This window comes from Atta colombica, unplaced genomic scaffold, assembly GCF_001594045.1.
Source record: "Atta colombica isolate Treedump-2 unplaced genomic scaffold, Acol1.0 scaffold3, whole genome shotgun sequence".
NCBI lineage: Eukaryota > Metazoa > Arthropoda > Insecta > Hymenoptera > Formicidae > Atta > Atta colombica.
This window is the reverse complement of record NW_017259403.1, coordinates 612,039-620,425: the sequence shown is the minus strand read 5'-3', so window position 1 is coordinate 620,425 and position 8,387 is coordinate 612,039. Positions and strand designations below refer to the sequence as shown.

Sequence of the window (8,387 nt, the reverse complement as noted above, 5' to 3'; positions counted from 1 at the left end):
TATATATATATATATATACATATATACAAGTCTCATATTAACATTGAAATATCTCACCAAAATATTTAAAAAATTATAAAAGATACAAAAAAATGTTTCAGACAAAAGTCGTAGGGTTTAAAAAGGTCTATTTACTGATCATATCTGTTTGACATTGGATGACGTTGCCAAAATTAGGACGAGATCAATCTTTGAATTTTTTAAATACAACTTTCTAGATTTTGTTATTATAGCATATTATTAGCTCTTCCTAAGACTTTTCTAAAATATAATTTAATTCGCTTTGGGTCAACTGTATTGAAGATATCGAGATTTATTATGTCTGCTCGGTATAAGCTCCTGTCGCCTTTAACAATCACAAAGTTTCAATTGCCACCATTGCACGCTGTGTATTGTCAGCGACAAATATCGCTATACATGGAATTTCGTCGCTATAACGCATTTGTCGAATTGTTTTAGAAAATTGTGTAAGCAGGCGAGCTTTCTGCATGTCTCTATTACAACTTCTCTTTCAATCTAAATTAGATCATATAATTTTGCAAGATATAAAGTATTTTATTATGTGCCGCATGTCTCATTATCAGAAATTTAAAAAAATGATGAACTTTATTCGTATCACACAAAATAAAAATTCTTAGAATTCTATGTACATATATGTATGTATAGTTCTACATACAATAAAATATATAGTCCCCCAAAAACAAGGTTTTTTAGCATCAATTGTCAATTATTGCTAGGTAACTGCAGTGAAAAGGTTTTTTAAGTTTTTTATTAGTTTTGTTTCAACGAACTCAGATTCTGCTTTCTTTGTACTTAAAGAATGGCGAATTATACAGCAAATGAGTAGTGAGTATCCTGTTAACTCTTGGCTAACTAATGCAACAGGATTACAGACGTTTTTTCTGTTGTTATGCTGAGTTATATATTAATCATCATCATCCGAGTATTAAGCAAGTGATAAATATTGAAAAAAGAGCTAGCAGAAATACATTACTCGCCAGAGATAGAGAGAAACAGGGTTCTAAACAATAATGATCCTAAAATTCTTCGCATAGTTTATTTCAATCCACACGTCAATACTCGACAAATAGAATATGAATTAGGAATCCCTCGACTCATTAAATGTTACAATTCGTACAATACCATATCACATCAATGTAAAATAAGAATTAAACGAAGATTATTGCAAACTGAGAATTCAATTTTGTAGATGGGCATTCGATGCATTGAAGCAGAATCCAAATTTTTTTTGAAATGTCTGTTTCAATTACAAAGCTACATAACATTGGCATTCTCAATAGACACAATAGTCATTATTAGTCACCAATAAATCCTCACTGGTACCGAAGTGGTCAATCAGCATCATTGGAATCTCTTTGAATTGACATGGTCAAATTGTTCGATCGCATTTTTTAAACGTATAATTAATTGTCCAATTTACTTAGACTTTCTTCAAAATTATTTAATAAGATATCTTCAGAATATTCCATTGTCTCTAAAGATTTTGGTTTTAACAGGATGCTACAGCACATTATTCTCGAGATGTTTGAATTTTCTTAGATGAGCAATATTCAAATCATTGGATAGCTTTGAGAGAATCAGTAACCTTCAAGATCACCGGATCTTGAATCACTACATCTTCTTGCTTATTATATAAGGATATGTGAAAGATGTTGTATATCAGGAAATACCAACCACGAGATTAAATATAATGGAAAGAGCTAGAAGAGCCTGTCAAGCGATAATGCTGCAAATATTCAAATGAGTCCTACAAAATTTTAGACGCAGAATGATTTTGTGCTTGGAAAATAACGGTGCACACTTTGAACACTTAATTCAAATAGTGATGACAATTAGACAACATTCCTTAATCTTCCGATCTTGCTTTCATTGGCTGGATCATCTTTCGATCTTGTGTTAATTGATCGGATCATGCCTCGATCTTGCTTTCATTAATTGGATCATTTTTTGATCTTACCTTAGTTGGACGGATTTTATCCGCTCGCTCGATTTTCATTAGTTAGATCAATTACTGATCTTCATTGGCTAGATATCTTACCAAAATCTCGATAACTTCAAAACGGCTGACCCAAGTGAATCAAACTTGTGTTTTGGAAAGATCTCAAAAAGAGCTATAATAATATGCAATAAAATCTAGGAAGTTCTATTTAAAAAATTCAAAGTGATCTTATCCTGATCTTGGCAACACTATCTAATATCAAATGGTATAATCAATAAATAAATCTTTTTAAATCCTACAATTTTTTGAAACATTTCCCGTATTTTTTATAATTTTCAAAATATTTCGATGTTAAATGGGGTATCCTGTATATATGTATACAATGCGTAACGTTCAGAAATCGGCCTGAATGTGTAGTGACACCTACTATTTCCCTCACTTCTCAAGTCGTAATGGTCGAGCCACCATTCGCACGCGTAACGCTGAGCACTATACACTTCAGGCTGGGATCAGAAACTCGACACGTCCATACCATTGATTCTGGATAATGCTAAGTATGGATAGAGAAGCTTTCCAGATAATACATGTCGAAAAGTTGGTGATAAAAATGGGGCTGATTAATTACAACAAGCATCAAATATGTTTGTTTAAGTTAGTCATTTGATTTCGATAATTCGTGCAATAATAAAACATTTCCGATAAAATAAATATGAAATAGGTTCGAAAACTTTATAGAGAATTAAAAAAAATTTTTAATAAAGAATTAAGATTCTTGAATTTTTACATAGCATATATCCTATAATTTTTTAAATATCCTATAGTATTATATATATCCTACAATTTTTTTAATAATATTGTAGGAGTTTTCAAGACGAATTCAATGCATTATTGAGAATGTCACTTTCATTGACATTTTATTAATTTTATTGATTTCAATATGCAAAATTATTTGTAATAGTAATACTTATAGTTCTGACTAGAAATGTATGTAGGATCTTTTCTAGTCTATAATACACCAATAGTTAAAAAATATCTTCAAGATAACATTGAAAATCGTGTTATAAGTATATATGGATCGATCCAATGACCGTTAAATTTTCCGAATTTATCTTCGGTGAAATTTTTTCTTATCGGAAACATTTGAAATTTTTTGTTATATTAAACACTTTTTTGTATCCTTTATATTTTTTATATTGAAATAATATTTAAGATTTCCGAGAAAAAATAATTACAGATTGTGTAACTTTGGATCAAAATAGCATAATAACTGCTATGCATAGAGTGTTTTCTATTTGATGACACAAATCGATGCAAGTATCTTTTCCTATTTTCGTTTGACTCTTTGAACATCAAGAAAGATAAAATAATGATTTATATCGATTTATGTGTGACTAAATGGAAAGTATAATTGTTAAAAAGAGTAGAACATTGTGTTGCAGAAGGAGGCAAGCAATTTGATTCAAACATAAATAAAAATCAATGAAATTGATTATCTAATGTTAAAAAAAATTAATAAAATTTATTCACATAAATAACAGTTTTTTATTATTAATGGATATTATGATATATGTATATTATGTTTTTATAATACTTTATATGTAGAAAATTAATAAAATATCAAATATGACACTCTCGATAGTGCGTTGCTTGAATTCGTTTTGAAAACCTACAGTATCATGGAAAAATTGTATGATACTATTTAAAAAATTCAAAATAACTTTAATTTTTTTTAATTTAAAAAAATTTGGTAAATATCCGTTTTAGGTGACACCTCATCTAATTTCAATATCCTTTAGATATGTTGTAGGGAAGAATGTCCTGAGTGATTCTCCATAAGAATTAAATGGGGAACATTGATTTGAGATATAGTAAATAAAAATTCTATAATATATAGAGAATAACATTTGCGACTCCCACTTCACTTCCCCCCTGCCAAAGGGAGAGATGGAAATCGCTTCGCGCGGAAGCCTCGAAGCAGGAGAAGGAGGTAGAGTAAAAATCGCTTTGCGTGGAAAGTATGCTATGATTTTATTATGAAACTTTAATTTATTATGTCTTCTAAACCAATGCCATTCTCCACTTAATTCTGGTAGGAAATCATTCACTCTCCCCTACAACATATCTAAAGGACATTGAAATCGGTGAAGTATCACCTAAAATGGAAATTTACCAAAAATTTTTTCGATCGACTTTAAATGGATCAAATATTTCGAAAAATATGAAAGAAAATTCTTAAAAAGTTATACGGTCTGAAGGAACACAGATAATGATAAAATTAATTTTCGAAAAAAAAAAATTTAAGGTTATATAAACGATATCGCCACTTTTTGAAACAGAATTATAATTTTTTATAATATAATATGATTCTTCTGATTATTTCGCACATAAATAAAATGTATTAATATAAAACTATTGAAAACTCAATAGTATATGAGAGATATTTTATAATTTATACTGATATATTTTGACAAAATATTAAACATCTTGTAAATTATTAATTTTTTTGTAATATCCTTAATACTTTTATGGATAGAATAATGAATTTATTGGTGCAAAGAAAGTAATAAAAAAATTTTTAAGAGATATCAAGCGGACTATACTTCCATGTAGTGCATCCTGGGTAATACCCGAATAATCCAAAATTCACTGTTAAAAAGCTATGAAATAAATTAAGATTATTATTTTGGCTAGTTAATGATCGTGACATACGAATGTGAGCAAGAAGAAAGTGTTGAAATTGATTCAGACTCGCGATATTCGAAAAAATATAGTTTACTCAACGTTCTGAATTTACAGGACTTTTTTTTGTGGGAAGAGTTGATCGAATGCCAAGTTTTTATCCTCTCGAAATCGTTTGCATTTTCTTCCTTCATTTGAGAGCTTCCCTCATACACATTATCTCCGCAGGTCATTATTATTTATTATTAGATTTACAGTTATGATTTTAAATAAGGATGTTTATTAACGTTTTTAGATTTGCTGCAGCCATTTAGATCGAAAATTAGAAATTGAGTATAACATTAAAATATATAATAACATTAAATTATATTTATTTTACATGTGTGTCAAGTTATAAAGAAAAAACCTATTCAAGAAGCGTCTCGAAATCGGAGAATAGAATATATTTAAATGCTTACTGTCTTCACATCACTATTTACCGATAATGTTCGCGTATGAGCTCTGTATATATATACATGAATTCAAGAGTGTGATGATATAATAATCGCAATATTATGATTATAAACAACAAATAACTATATATAATATCCATTTTTGGAATACCAACATTTCGTGAATCTTACAGTCTTTTTAGGACGAGAAGCAGCCTGATATTGAGTTGTTCTTCCGAATCGTTTCCTTTATATTACGCTATTTATTGGAGTGGTGATGGGGGAAGGGGCGAAGAAGAAGAGAATTATGGGGAGGGGAGGACGGGGGGGGGAGAGAGGAAAAAATCGGTCGATCTTCAATGATCGGGAAAATGGTCTTCCATATTTTATTTATATTGTAGCCATTATCTCTATTCAGACCGTTAGGGTGTTTTTGTATCTCTATGGCTTTTCATACTTTCTTCTGAAAAGTATAATGTAATGTTGTAGCTATTGTGATCAGTTTTTCAAACATTTGATGTCCTGTTTTAATATTGTGTTCTAATGCAACTGCGTAGTTTTAGTCTGACATTATGTTGGTGTTCTTTTATCCATAGATTGACTATTCTCCCGGTTTCTCCAATGTATATGCCCGCAGGAATAAGATATTTTGTATACTTCTGCGGAGTAGAAGTCTTTGATCTTTAAGATTTCTTAAGATTTGTCCTATTCTTTTTGGATAGTTCGAAGATAATTCGGATATTGTGTTTGTTTAACATCCTGCAAATCCGATCTGTTATTCCTTTATTATGAGAATGGATAGGATCCTTCCGTCTGATTGTGTACCAGGGACCGTTGTAGTGTTTTCATATTACTGATTATTTTGGTTATGTCTTTTGTGCCGTATCTGTTTTTCTGTAAGACTAGTTTTAGGTGGTTGAGTTCTGTCTGTAGATGTTCTTTGTTAGAAACAAAGCTGTATATACAAGTGAAAGCTCTATACACAAGTGAGTTGATTGCTAATTTTATGCTAGGTAGTGGTACGATTCGATATGTAGTATCTATCTGTATGTGTTGATTTTCTCTACACTTGATGGCCTAAGGTACTGTCAGATTTCTTAGAGACAAGAACATCTAGGAAGTATCAATAGATTGCTCTTCACCCTGATGAAGTGGACTGCAAGATTCACGAAACGTTGGCATTCCAAGAATGGATCTGGATACGGGGAGAAATCCCGCGAAACGCGATAATTTTTAAAATAACGATTTTTAAAACATAAAAGTAGCTATAACTCGGAAACAACTGACTTTCGAATCTATGTAGCTTCTTTTATTTTTCTTGGAATTCGAATTACTCAAAATAATGCGAGCGAGTTCCAAACAAAGAGTATATGTATAGAGTGCCTCATTTTAATCAATGCACTCAAATTTTTCTGAGATTATACAAGATATCGAAATTCTATTTTATGATGTTATGGTCGAAGGTAACATATTTTAATTAACTATTAGGTTCGACCTTGGAAAGCATTAAGATTATAAATGAAGATTCATTCATTTTAATAATAAAAGGTAATTATAATATATTCATTACGAGCTCAACGCGTTATGACTCAAAAACATCGAAAATAAAATGATCAAATGCTTATTTACAATAATCGCCCTTGTGCATGTTCGAACTGCTGTTACGAATGATCACGTCCTGACTACGAATGCAGAGGCAATACAATATTTAAATAATCGTGACACATTTGATAAGGTTTTGGCGAAATGTTTTGACAGGCCGTTGTAATTCGCGTTTTCAACTTATCGGTGTTAGGGACCTAACCAATAATGTGTATTGTATTCGTATAGCCTACATTAGATACAGTTACTACATTAGATACAGTTTATATGGTTTGATTTACTGAAGTTATAATGTATCGGTGTAAATGACGTAGTCATTGTTTACATCCTTGACTATTTTTTCTGTGTTTCCTAGAATCGACTTTTTCTTGAGATACTTATTGTATTTACCTGAAAACAACAGCTTACACAGCCAACTAATAATCCTCGAACTGATTATGAGTACGGATGTGTACAGTTGTGTCGATGATTACAACAAGTGGAACGCAACTTGTATCGCTGTGTGCACGAAAGTGTCTGGAGATATTGCAATTAGAAAGCATTTCTTCTGTGTTTTCTGAATTTGATTTTTGTTTCATTTATCGATGTCTATTTTCGTTCATTTTACTTTTACAAAGGCAGATTATATCAACTGAAATAGTGAATACATCATTAATTTTAGGCAAATGTTATAAAAATATTAAGATCGGCGCGCGTTTGAATCGCAATTATCCTAATAGACGTCGTTCAAATAACAGTAATTAGAAATTGCATAATAAGATTGATAAAGTCTAATTCATAGAATTCGTACACCAGTATGAAATTACCGAGCATAATTTTAGGTACTGTTGATATAGAGCCTGCAATAAATATTCGCAGAATTATATCGTATACGATATTCTATGATTAACTGTTTCGCGAATATTGAAAAGATAAGTTTCACCTTTCATTAATTTGGTGCAAGCACTAACATCAAACGATTTCAAAAACAGATTCTGTAATTGCTCAACGCAAAATGCGGCGGGATGGTAACGTTTTCTCATATGTGTTGTTTTCTAATGAGGTAACTTTTTACTAACATAGGCTATGTAAATCGATATAATTCACATTTTTATTGATCAGAAAGAAATCCTCATTGGTACTATACCATACCCATGATCAATGAATGTTTGATGTGATATTGTAAGTGTATTGATAGTGTATTGGATAAATCATCGGTTCTCATTCCTTCAATAGTACCGTTATGGTTTACAACGAGTTTCTGGAACAAAAGTTGCCAGAATTATTAGAGAACGTAAATCTGTTAATTCAACAAAAATTATAGTTTAACAGGATATTATATCGCGAAAGATCGATAATCTCGATGTTGATAGCGCGAACTATTTATAACAGCTTGTCAAAACATTTCGCCAACAACATTATTAAATATGTCGCGATCATTAGACATTGTATTGCCTCTGCATTCGTAGTCGAGAGACGGCAAATCAAACATGCATGATGTAAATAAGCATTTGACCATTTCATTTTTTGATGTGCTTGAGTCATAACGCGTCATAATAAGTACTAAGTATTTAACAAATTAGGTTGTCATTTACTAAAATGAACTTTAATTCTTTTGATTTTAATTTTTCACTTAACTTTAATGCTTTCATTCAAGTTTTGTTAATTATCAATACTATGTACTCTCGACACCACAGTTGAGGTATGCTTTGATTCCTTTCACATAACATTGTAAA

The 8,387-nt window shown here is 30.7% G+C and overlaps 1 protein-coding gene across 1 annotated transcript in view; it reads right to left on the bottom strand.

Moving 5' to 3' along the window:
* LOC108690199 (TOX high mobility group box family member 4-like) overlaps nucleotides 1-8,387 on the bottom strand; it is a 265,219-nt gene that overhangs the window by 1,016 nt on the left and 255,816 nt on the right. The gene's annotated exons all lie outside the window — the stretch shown is intronic.